Below are 12,517 nucleotides of genomic sequence, written 5' to 3'. Positions count from 1 at the left end.
AAAAATGCTGAAGCGGGCACTTCCTGCACACCGGACAAGAAGCTGCACAGAACATTTACCAAAGCTGCTAAGCAAGTCTCACCAACCGACTTCTACCAATGAGACAGAGTGAAAACAACAGCATACAAAGACTTCAGGAAGAAGTTGGTGGGTCTGTAACCTTTCTGCCAAAAAACACATTCCCACTTTCTCTCCCTTGCTGTTTCCCATACAGGTAAGAGGCCTACTTTAAACTTCAGATTTTTAAATAATACATAAAATACTCAGTTTATGTCATTCATGTCTACTTATCCACCGCAGCAGATCAGCAGTTGGTTTCTAAACCTATCTGGGCTCCATGGTCTGTTTCAAAAGCGCAGCTGTGAGCTGTACGTGCTGCACCTTGCTGCTGGATTCCCCACACCAGGTGCTGTCATCACAGAAACGCACCACGAGCTGTTAGGGCAGCAGCTCTCCCTAATTAGCTTAACACCTTCCCTAATAGCTACTTCAGAAACAATCCAGCTGAAATCCAATAGCACATGTTCCATCCTTTCAGACAAGGGAAGCAAGCAGTTCTCATTCTCTGATCCCACCTCCTGACAGGTAACAGACAACTGCTCTTCACAGATGCATCAAGGCAGGAGAGCAGAATATAAAGTAAGGGAAATTTAGTTTTATATAGGTGAAATAATATATTGACATGATCAGAAAAAAGTGCCCTCTAGAGGGCAATGCTGCAATAAATTTAAGTGCTAGGAAAAAAAAGGCTCATAATGGCTGATCTCTGCACTTCAGTACGAACGAAGCAACGCTGTGACAAACCTGCTGGGGGGAGCAGCACAGACAACCGCCTCCCCAGAAGCACACAGCAGAACACAAGCTGTGAACTTCCAGAAACTGCTCGTAGCATTACAACTGCAGTAAAATCACAGCATCAAAAACAAAGGGTTTCTGCATTGTGAACTGTCTCAGCATCAAATGTAGTAACAGTGGCACAATAACTGGTAAAAATAATACACCAATATTTTGTCAGTGCCTCGAGGAGACACACCTCTAGCTCACATCTAGCAATACCAACTAGGTTGCACAGTGGTCCTTGATCCACCATCCAGCTAACAAATGTGTTTCTGTCCTTCAGTAACGGAACCCTAAACTCTCCCTCCTATATCCCCAACTGCTGTCCCACTCCAACTCCTGACTGCAGCCCCTTCCCATGTGCTCCCAACACGTGCTGTGCTGCAGCCTTATGGGCTGCTGACAGTGACAGCTCTGCCCACCTTCCTCTGCTCACTGTGTCACTCTGGATGCTGAGAAGCAGCTTCCTAACACCCGGGCACACTTTCCTCTGCCCACAGCTGCTATAATTGCACAAGAACTCCAGTGATCACACACATTCCTGCAGTAGCAAAGCTACTTTATGAAGGTATGCTAACACCATCCCACATTTCAGCAGTCAGTCCAGACATAAACAGGCATGGGAATTTGGTTGCCAGTCTAAAATAATTCAAACACAGGCTGAGGAATTAGTGGCAATATGTAGAAGTTGGATCCTACACTTTGCTGCCTCCCAAGAAAAAGGCAAAGTGTGAGTGCTTCACCAACACCTGCACTTCTACAGGCCTTGTGGAGCAGTGGAGAAGCATTATCAAAAGCTTCCAGAAGCAGGATCCTCTCATTCTGAGCTACAGATAGCCAATACTTGCAGGAAAACCACCACGAGCTGGCCGCCATCTTCATTCCCTCAGTAGCAGTGTAAGGTCACAGCACTCAAGGCCTGAGTCCTATAAAACGCCGATAAACCACTGTGCACATCTTTTACCATTGAAGCAACAAGGAATTTGAAGGAGGAAACTTTCTGGAATGTAAGAAAAGCTGCTTTTATTCCCCACTAGTGAACAATATGAACTACCAGCCATGGGAAACCAAGCTGACACCTGGCTTTCTTTGGAAGCTGAACTGCAGCGACAGCGCTTCAACTCTTCACAGCAGCTGCCTTGTGAAGGGCTTGTCCTTCGGGGAGCACTGGAACTCCCTGACACTGAAAGGGAAATCATCCGGCAATCAACGCAGCTGAATATTAATACATGCAAAATCCTTTCATGAAAAGTAACTTCCAAACTCCAGCATGGTGTGAAAAGCAGCAACATGGCCTAGTCACAAGTTTGCCAAAGTAAAAGTAAAAATCACAGCTTGTTTGCCTCCAGGTGAGTTTTATTACCAGCTGGTGCAAACACCTGAAGGGCTCCTGGCCTCCACCCCCAGGTTCAGCCCCCTACAGCTTCCAAGTGACAGCTGCTTCATCTGCTCAATCTCAGAATCCAGAAGATGTCTTGAATGCAGCATTAATTCACTTTGTTCAAACCAATGCTGCTCAATCACAGCATTTCTCTGTAAATTTGAGAGCCTAGAGAAAAAGCAAACTGCAGTCTGTTGAACACCGACTATTCAGAAAGCAGACTTTTTCTTCGGAAGGCAAGCAGCACATCAAGCAACCTTCATGTGGATGCACTTCTTACTCGCCTTAGCTGAGCCCTCAGCATGACACGGCTCTGTAGCAGTGTGATGATGCAGTCTTCATACAAAAATAGATGATGGTGCAGACATCTGCAAGTACCAGAAGTACGCCACGCAAGGAAAGAGGTCATACTTATTTGTTCAGAAGTTACCACCCTGATGGAAACGTACCTCTTTTAAAAACAGCAGAGGATGGACAAATGTTGTCCACGTGCACTGCCTCCTCACTCGGCCAGCGAGGGCTCTGACACACAGCTTGGTGGAGCAAGACTAACCAGTCCTCCTCCACCTATCGAGGTTTGCAGTCACTGCCGCATCACACACATCCCTGCAAACAGCCCTGGTAGTGAGAAACAAATGCTCAACAGAGAAATCTTGGGAAAAACCTATTCCTTGTGTCTTGCCTGACATCAGTGATCCACGGGACCAATAATTTGCTGTGAATGAGGTGGTGTCAAGACAAAGCCAAATCTTTCTCAAAAGAAAAGATTTCTTTTTAATTTGTTCTGTATTATTCAGTACAGGAAAAAGACGCCTGAGCCTAATACAGCCATCCATGGAGTAATAACTACTAATTAAATGCAAAACAGGATGTGCCTCGTATTAATATCCCCACCTATAGTGCAAAAAAGTTTTACTTCCTAACTTAAGAACCTTCTGATTCCATATTGACAGTCTGCATATAAAAAAAAAGCATTGAGAAAAAAAATCACTTGCAGGCAAAGGACTGTCACAAAGCCCCCATTTGTGATAAATCCTGTCATTAAATAACAAATCATGGCCCGTGATATGATCTACTTCACAAAGCCACAAAAACTAAACAAAACTGTTGAAGCACGCTTGAATACTTTGTTTTTTTAAAATGAAAACCAGTCCCTTCTCTTACATTCAATTACTGAAACAGTGTTTCTGGACTTTTACTGACCCCTGCCTTTAAATACTGCATAGATTAGTTACTTCCCAAGCTTTGTTATTTTCCCTGTTTCACCTAAATCATTGGTTTTAGTTGTTACATCTTTGCTGAGGAATCCTAGTAACTCAGCGCTCCACCTTTTATCTGAAGGTTCTCTCAGTGTGGCAGGGCACCATTCAGTCTCCCAAAGTATCGCAGCGTTACACTATGACAAAACTGGAGTTATAAACACAGAGGTCAAGGAAGTCACGGACGGGGGCTGCTCTGCCGCTGTGTGCAGGGGGAGGGCTCAGGAAGCCCTTCCAATGCACGCAATTCAGAAATGCATCGCAAGACATTTATGTACAGAGATCAAACAAACTACAACCAACCTTATCATCCTCCTCTGTTATTGCATCAGCAAGGTCAGCTCAAAGCTCTCCACTGCCCTTCCTTTCCTTCCAGTAAGCACGACAAAGCAGTGCAATGCCTCGACTGACTAACAATACCCATTTCTGCTCTTCAGAACAGTTTATAGTAAAAGTTACTCCAGATTGAGATATGATCCACCTACGCTACAGGTTAGCAATGAGGAAAAGCAAATGTTTAACTTAGAAACAGCATATATAGCCATATAAATAAAAAATACACAAATAGCAAATAACTGCTCTCCAACTCATCTTCTATTCTGGGTGTACGCTTGCTTTGCTACACTCAGTGGAGCCTCTGAGGTACAAGCAAGACCCAAACCCAGGGCAGGCCCAGCCATCCCACACAGCACCCAGCTTTGTCAGCTCCTACACAGACCTTAACTGGTGCTGGCGGGCAGGCAGCAGGGAAGTTAACCCAACTTCACCCCAAACCAGCATTCCTTGCATACATTTGTAGGACGTAACCAGGTTTGTTAAGACTCCTCAGCACAGTAGCAAAGAGTAACACAGAGAGAAACCTATTATAAGGCCTTTTTAACATTCAGAAGAGCAATTTCATGGGCTTCTGCCACAGCCCAAGTCCCTCTGAGCCCAGGCCACAGCTCCCATCATCACAGTCCCATCCGCAACCCCTGAACTCCAGGTTTAATGTCCTTACCAGGCTGGTAATTTAACTGCTGGAGCCCACAGAAACATTGCTTACTAGCTACAAAAAAACAATCAGCCTTAACACATTCATAAACACTTCCATTTCCTGTAATTCCCACGTGCACATTCATCCCTCCTGTATTTTATGGATTCTCTCCCATCCACTTCTGATCCTGTCCAAGTCAAACCACACAGCTGCTCCTCTGCTCTAGCAGTGTGCCCCAGCTGGCCCTACTGCTGTCTGCACCACAGCAACAGCTGCTGCTGCCCGGCTGGGGCTGCACACCCTGGTCCATGTCCGGAGCTCCCCGGGAAACTTCAAAATAAATGACATTTTTGTGGTTTTAATGACCATTGCTTAGGCTCTGTGAACAGACTTCCCCACAAAAACACAAGCTATATATACCAAACACATAACTGTAGCTCATTAAATCTGAAATTAAAAGAGCTAGATGACATAAATTATAGACAGAATGTAGCATCAGATACAAAGCAGGCCAACACTTTTCCAACTCGTAGAAGCGGCACTGGGCCTCAGAAACAGGATTTCATTTTCCCCACAGTTTGCAGAAGCCTAATATCCTAACAAACTCAAAGACACACACACACATATATAAAAAAATATATATATTTTAAAGTAATCTACACAAAGATTTCTTTGAGGGAGGCAGATCTGCAGTCACGCTCCCAGTGGCAGGCTGAGAGGCCACACGGTAAGCAGTGCTGGGCAGGAAGGTGCACAAGTCACTGTGAACAACCATGTGGGATCGTGGTTACATTATGAAATCAATTACAGAGTTTCAGATTATTCCCATTTAAATGATTGCACATTACAGCTTCAACATGAAGCAGTTCCAACACTGTAAAACTTGGGCCAGCCTGATGCCCAGCTCTCGTGCTGTCCTCAGAAGGTCTTCTTCTCTGCCTGCGAGGAAACGCCTCTCCTTCTCTCCTCAGCTTCTTACTGTATCTGAACTCTGCTTTGTGCGGCTCGCTTCCTCTTTCTGGGTAATCCTTCAATCCCAGTGAAAGCCAAATCCCTTACGGAGGAGTAGTGGAGATCAGAACCACCAAAAGACTAATTTACTTAATATCAGATATAAATTTGATTGTCCTTCCAAGTTGGGACCACCGCTCTGCCCATGAATGCAGCAGCCACTCTCCTTGCAGTGCCACTTGTTACAGGTGCCACATCAGATCCCAGCAAACTTTTTCAACAGTGTATCTTGTTTCAAAACATATTAACAAGAGCTGTTAAGCGGTTATTTGCTGGCCATTAGTTACAATCCCTTCAGGGAGAACTAGATTAACAGTTGGATACACTGCTGGACCCCATGAAGCACACAACACTTTTTTAATCTAGATTAATTGACTGATTTTTTTTCTAAAACCAAAAAGCTGCTTTATGAACCCCAGCCACAGAATATTTCTCATGATAAACTCTAGAAACAGATTCCACACAAGCTGCCATTTAAAGCTGATATAACTAGAAGTGAAGGAATATTCATACTTCTTGGGCATAATAATTATGACCTAAAAAAGGTTTCTTAGAAATCTGTCTATCTCTTGATAGGAAAGGAAAACATAACGTACCATACCAAGCATCCAGTTCCCTCTTGCCCCGTAACTCTCACTGCACCAGTCACAGCAGAACAGCACACACACAGTGCTATCACAACAGCCATAGAGCTGCTCTTCCAGTGTGGCAAACACACCTTACTGTACGCAATGTTAGAGGCCAGCAAGGATGAGCACAGGAATACAAAAAAGCAGCTCAGTTATCAGCTGGCCTCATATTTTCTCTACTTTTCACCCAACATCTGCATAGCCAGTTCAGCATGCCATGGCAGTAATTGCAAAGAATTATTTCACAAAGTGAGATTTAAACCCGTATTATCCCTCCAGTGCAAACCTGGCAGGCTGGGAGGTCGGACAGGGCGGTGACACGGCTGTGCGGGGGGATGAGGGCACAAAGTATTCCAATGGGCATTTCAAGCTGCTATCCCAAACTCGTTTGGAGAAACTCACAGCTCCTATCACGGCTTATCTGGATGACTCCAGCAAAAAGTATTTGTGAAAATGAATTTTGTTTGGTCAAGTGATGCAGACACTGTTTGGGTAACAGCACCAGAACGCTCTACTTAAGCTATTTTGTCTAAGCTGCTGAGAAAAGGCTCTACATGCTGTGAACCATTTCCAAAGCCAGCCAGCAATCGTGCACTGGATGTGATTCTGTTCCTTTCAGTTCTCTCCCTCCCACTTCCCTGAGTTACAGAATGAAGCGGCAATCAGATAATTCACAAGACCATTCCCACATTTATCAGCCCACTAGTAACCTGCCTCTGATGCTGTAAATCGTTAACAAACATCAAATAAATTTAATCAGTTCACAAGATGAAGAACAACTGGAAGGAAACCTGAAGGCACACTTATGTTGAAGCTTCAGACACAGCAAGTCACAAAACGACAAAAAAATCCAAACACTCCGCAAATCATGAGAACGCTCATCCTTCAGCTGTGCTGGACAAGAAAAACAAGACTCAAACATCACTGTCATACGTACATCTCATCTATTACATGGAAGAGCTCAATCTGTCACGATGCTGGTGCCAAACACGATGAAAGCAGGGTTCTTCTGGGAGGTGCCCAATCCATCTCAGGGCCCACCTCCACCACGTGCTGCTGCCCCCCCGCCCGCCACAGCTGCACGCGCTGCGGCCAGGAGCCCCGGGTGATGCTGCCCCACATTGGCCACCACAGCCAGGCTCTGCAGAGCTCCTTTCCTGCTGCGGCTGATCCCTGTCACCACACTGAAGCAAGGGCAGATGGACCTCAACAGGGCTCGGTCCCGCACCGGGCAGCAGAGCACAGGCACTCGTGCGCATCCCAGCTGCCATTTTGTTCATGTATACTTCTGTAATTGTGATACGCTGTGGTACTGGCAAATTATCCATCATTACTGCTCAAAGTCTTATTAGTGAAACAAAATAGAACAATTCCAAGGTTTAGTTACAAACATGGCCTGCATGATGTCAGAGCTCTGACCCCAGCCCCACAGCCGAGGTGGATGCCGGGCTCACAGCCCCTCTCCAAAGCTCTCCTGCTCCAGGTTCTGCTTGCTGCCTACAAACCCAGTGCGTGAGAGCCCAGAACTTCCACCACACTGCTGATTTAATAGACGCCATCTGCTTCAAAACACATACACTCATGCTAATGACATCATCCTCTTAATACAGTGCAAAGAGGTTAGCATTTAAATAAACAAATTGTTTATCAGATCTTTTCTTCAGCCCCCCAAAAACCCCACAGGTGGATTAGGAACAAGACCAGCTGCCAACACTTTCTATAAGGAAGAAACATTCATTTATCTACATGTGAACAGCCTAGATGTTTCCAACCAACCTTCCTCTAGACCTGAAGAGGGATACACCTCTGTTCTAGCACTAAACTACCTCCATGCAGAAAAAAAACGAGGCAACCGATGGAAGCAGAGCATCCAGGGGGTGGAGGAGGCTAGATTTGTCTAATTAAGCCAAGAGAACTTCAATTTGTACAGAGCAACTAAAACTGATACAAGAGGGAAGGTGTAAGAGACCTCAGTCACGAAGGCCACAGCTATCTCAGATGTGAACCAGCACAGCATTACACCATAAAACCTGTTACCTTTAGCCCTGCCTTGAAGCAGGCATGCCAGCTGACTCACCAAGCAATGGAGAAGAGGTGCTTCAGAAAAGCCTACCTACAAACTCACTGAACAGGGACCTACTTAACAACAGATCTGAGAAAATTACAGGACAGACTTTGCTGCAGCACCACCTACAAACCACAAGCACAATGGGCTGTCCTGTAACTGGAAGTATCTTCTCAACACTGCAGCAGCTAGTTACTGGTTACAAATTCCAGGTGGCTCTTCCAAAACCAGTGGAATCACAACCCCAAAAATGTATTTATCATGTCTATTTTTACACAGTTCTAACCTAGAGGTCCATAAGCACTCAAATCAAACTACTGGGCTTTCTAAGAAGCATTACTAATAAGAAGTGGCTAAAATACTTCTCGATCTATTCACAAGTATCTTGAAACCATAGCATTATTTATATACATGCCTATATATACACATATATATCTAACTACGCATCATAAGTGCTTGCTACTGCTTAGCATGACCACACTGAGCATATGCTCCACTTTGAAGAGGGCTGTACCCTCACAGCCCTGATGGAAAGGACAAGAGCTCCATACGAACACACTTTCTTTGTATAGAAATGTTTCCTTGAAATTTCTGCCACAGTCCATGGCAGCACTATGTGATACCACAGTCCACCCTTGGGGAAAACAGCTAGAAGCAAGACTAAGTCACATCTATTTAATTCCCCAAAGAGAGTACATGAGGTGAGCTGTACAGGCTCAGAGCCTGCCTCAATAAGCATTAAGAGAAAGCCCTCTTTTGAGCAGCTATAGATGTACACAACTGCAGGAGGTAAGCTTGCAGTATCTAGCAAGTACCAGAATAAAACTAGATCTCAGTTATTCCTTTCACACTGAAAGCAAGTGGTTTTTCTTGTTGTTTGTTTTGTTTTTTGCAGGCTAAAAAGCCTTGTTCAGATAAACAGATGAAATAACACAATCTGCCTATAGCAGAAGGCCAAAAAACTCCACTTCTTTCAAATGCTTCTGGTGCACGATACTCATCAGTGGGTCACTCCACATTGCAGGAACGGAGGAGAACAGGGTTCTAAGATAGTTGTGACACATGTAAAACAGACACATAGCTTAAGCTATGGGCACCACAGTAAAGCTGACACAACACAGCTACAGTTCCAGTTAGGCCACTGTGTTTTCAGTAACGGCACAAACCTTTCAGGGACACCTGCTGGTTCACACAGCAACTACTGTAAGAATTTCAAAGAAATAACTTGATGCACTTGAATCTAGTCAAGTTCCTACTAGTCAACTAATCAAGACCACCTATTAGTGTAAACGTCTGTTTTTAGAAGCACGAACCGAGGCACAACCTATTCTGCCAAGCACAGCTCAAAAGTAACATCAGTCCGTAATAAACGTCTTTGCTCATAACACCCAGAAGCCACTAGGTAAGTTCTTCTGTGAGAGTTACAATTTTGTTTTATTTTTTAATGAGAAACAGGAGAATTAAGAGACCACTTGTTAGTAAATCTGCCTTTTTAGAGAGGACAGAAGTCACCGTTCTCTGTAATAAACACGAGAGAAGAAATCCAGGAGCATTTTGACTAATACACACGGCTCTGATACATGGAAAGACCTTCAATTGCCATCACAACTTACATACTAGGCTGGGAAGCAAAAAAAAGAAAAAATACTTTATGTGAAATCCAAAATTATTATTTGTTACTAATAACAACTGATTGTTATTGTCTCTTGGTTTCATGAATTTAGGCATAAGCGGCTTTTATTTGCAGGCTAACAACTATTCCAGTGTTCACTTGGAAGAAATTTCAACAGCCCTCCCACAGCCTTTGCCGTCCATCTGGGCGGCTGCCCGGGGGGCCACAAGAGCAGGGGAACCCGAGTGAAACAGGACTGCTTGAGAGGGCTTTGTGCTGCAGTAGTTCCAGCCTTCCTTGGTCATGAGCACCAGAAGGAGCCTCAGAGGGCTGTGTACAAACTTTGTAACGTACACATACAGCATAGCTCAGAGCTACAGAGAAGCAGGGGTTCTCCAGCTGTTCCTCCACAAGAGGGTACCCATTACGATTAGCCCCAGTGGAAGCTGCTTACAGAGGTCTTGAACAAAGACAGTTTGGGTAAAGACAATCAGCAGAACTACCCAATAGTAGCCCCACTGGCAAGTTGGATAGGCAAGAGTTGACAGCAGGTAAAGAACACAACCCAAGCACACGAGGTTGGGTGGAGCATAGGAAGCAGCACAGGGAACAGACTCAGGCAACCAAGACAGACGTCGGTATGCATTAATGTCTTTTTCTTTTGTAGAAGAGAAATTAACATGTTACTGCCATACAATAAGGTAGCTTCAATCATTTCAAGGACAAAAATCAGCCAAAGTTATAAGAAGGTAAGAGTTGTATTGGATTCTTCATTATTCTTACCTTGGCTTCATTCGTACACACAGGCATTTAATGAATACAGCCATTAACTCCTGTAACATCTACTCCTCTAAGTAAATGAACTTTAAAAAGCCACTATCCTTTAATTTAATTTCGGGCAAATTAACACCAAGGAGCAGTCTCATCTGCAGCCACCTACCATCGAGAACTGGACTCCAGAACCGAGAGACCCAAGAAAAACCGTCAACTTGCTTCATAATTGTTTGTTTTCTGTGCTGCACTCGCTCCAAACAACACTGAATTCAGGAGCAAATAGCACTAGCTACGTCTCGAATAGCAGGGCACTCAGAAAGCAGGCCTTTCTAGGTGCTTCATCTGATCCCTTTTGTATTCCCCAAATCCTTTGTTCTAATGCCTTTCCTACACAACTTTAAGTCTCAGCATTAGTACTGCCCTCATGGTGCACAAGTATGCACACAGTAAGGCTCTTACAGTAAGGAAGCCCACCGAAAAGGGCTTCCAAAATCTTGAGATGTTATTTTGTATGAACTTGGGACATGACAAAGGGGAGGGCAGCATAATTAAATCTGCACACTAATGGGAGTTGCCTGCCCTACTACGGGCACCAAAGCGAGCAGGGATGCTTCATCTCTGCATCCACCCAAAACCCAACCCAACCAAGAAGTTACATGAACAAATAGTAACACTAAGCTACAATACAGGGGTTCTCCATAACTCCCGGAATCTTGTGTGTAAAACACCTATGCCAAACTTATAACTCTTATTTAAAGTAAAATAAAATAAATTCAACAAGTGAATATTTAAGTTGATATATTGAAACGGGTAACAGACAAAACAACTGGCTTTGAAACGGTGACTGGTCACTTCTCACTGCCACACACATCAAGATCCATCCTGCAGAAAAATCAGCCTCAAAACAGTGAGGTTTGTGTTGCTGCATCCTTAGATTCTTCCCTAAAGAAGAGACCTCATTGTTACATCAATTAGTATTCTTCCACCCCAGCAAACGCAAGGAAAGGGGAAAAAAAAAAAGCCATGAAAGGGTAATCTAGCCATTTCGCAGCTCTGCCTCCTTACTCCACCCAGTCTCTCCTCTGCTCAATGGCTGCACACAGCATCCATAAACACACTCAAATCAAAAGAAACACACAAAAACGAGAGCCCTGAGAACAGGAAAAATTTGCAATACATCTATTAGAAATATTTTCTTTGTTTAGCTTCCTGACATGATTTCTCTGTTTAATAAAATGACTCGAAGGGCAGACAGCGTTGTGATAGCAGACCCTCCCTCTTCCAAAAACCAGCTGAATGCTGCACAGTCATTTATGAAACGATTATCACTGAACATAGGCTCTTTAGCCCCGCACCTCCTAATACTGTATAAACAATATTGTCACACAAATACATCCATAAAGGAGTCTCCACATAAAAACAGAATTCAGCCAGGTCCATATACCCAAACATCTACTCAGAATAAAACAGTGCTTACTCAAGATTTTTTACATAGCTTCAGTAATCTTCCCCCATCCCTGCTTGGGGATTCATTGTGAATTGACCTGCAAGGACCAAGCCCTCTGCTGCAGCACTACCGGCAGGGAAACATTACCGGCGAGACTATAGCAAAGAAAGGGGAGGCAACGCACCGCTACCGCTACTAAAGGTCAAGCCAAAATGCATCCACCTTACAAAAAAAAAACAAAAAAAAACCTCAAACAAAAAAAACCGTCAGAATTAAAAATCTCACCCCTCCACCCCGGAACGGAGTAACCCCGAACTTCATAAGGGAGGCACCACTCCCACCCAGAGCCAGCAGCAGCCCGCCGCGTAACCTCCCGCCCGAACAAAAACTGGAAAGCAGCGATAAACGGAGCGACGGAGCGGAGCCGACCGCCAGCAAAAGGCTTCGGAGGAACCGCGCGCCTGCGGGCAGCGGAGCGACCCCAGGAAGGAGAGACCGGCTCTCCCCGCCCCGTTCTGCTGCGGCT

This window comes from Meleagris gallopavo, chromosome 21, assembly GCF_000146605.3.
Source record: "Meleagris gallopavo isolate NT-WF06-2002-E0010 breed Aviagen turkey brand Nicholas breeding stock chromosome 21, Turkey_5.1, whole genome shotgun sequence".
Lineage (NCBI taxonomy): Eukaryota > Metazoa > Chordata > Aves > Galliformes > Phasianidae > Meleagris > Meleagris gallopavo.
The sequence above is the reverse complement of the archived record's forward strand: the minus strand, read 5'-3'. Positions refer to the sequence as shown.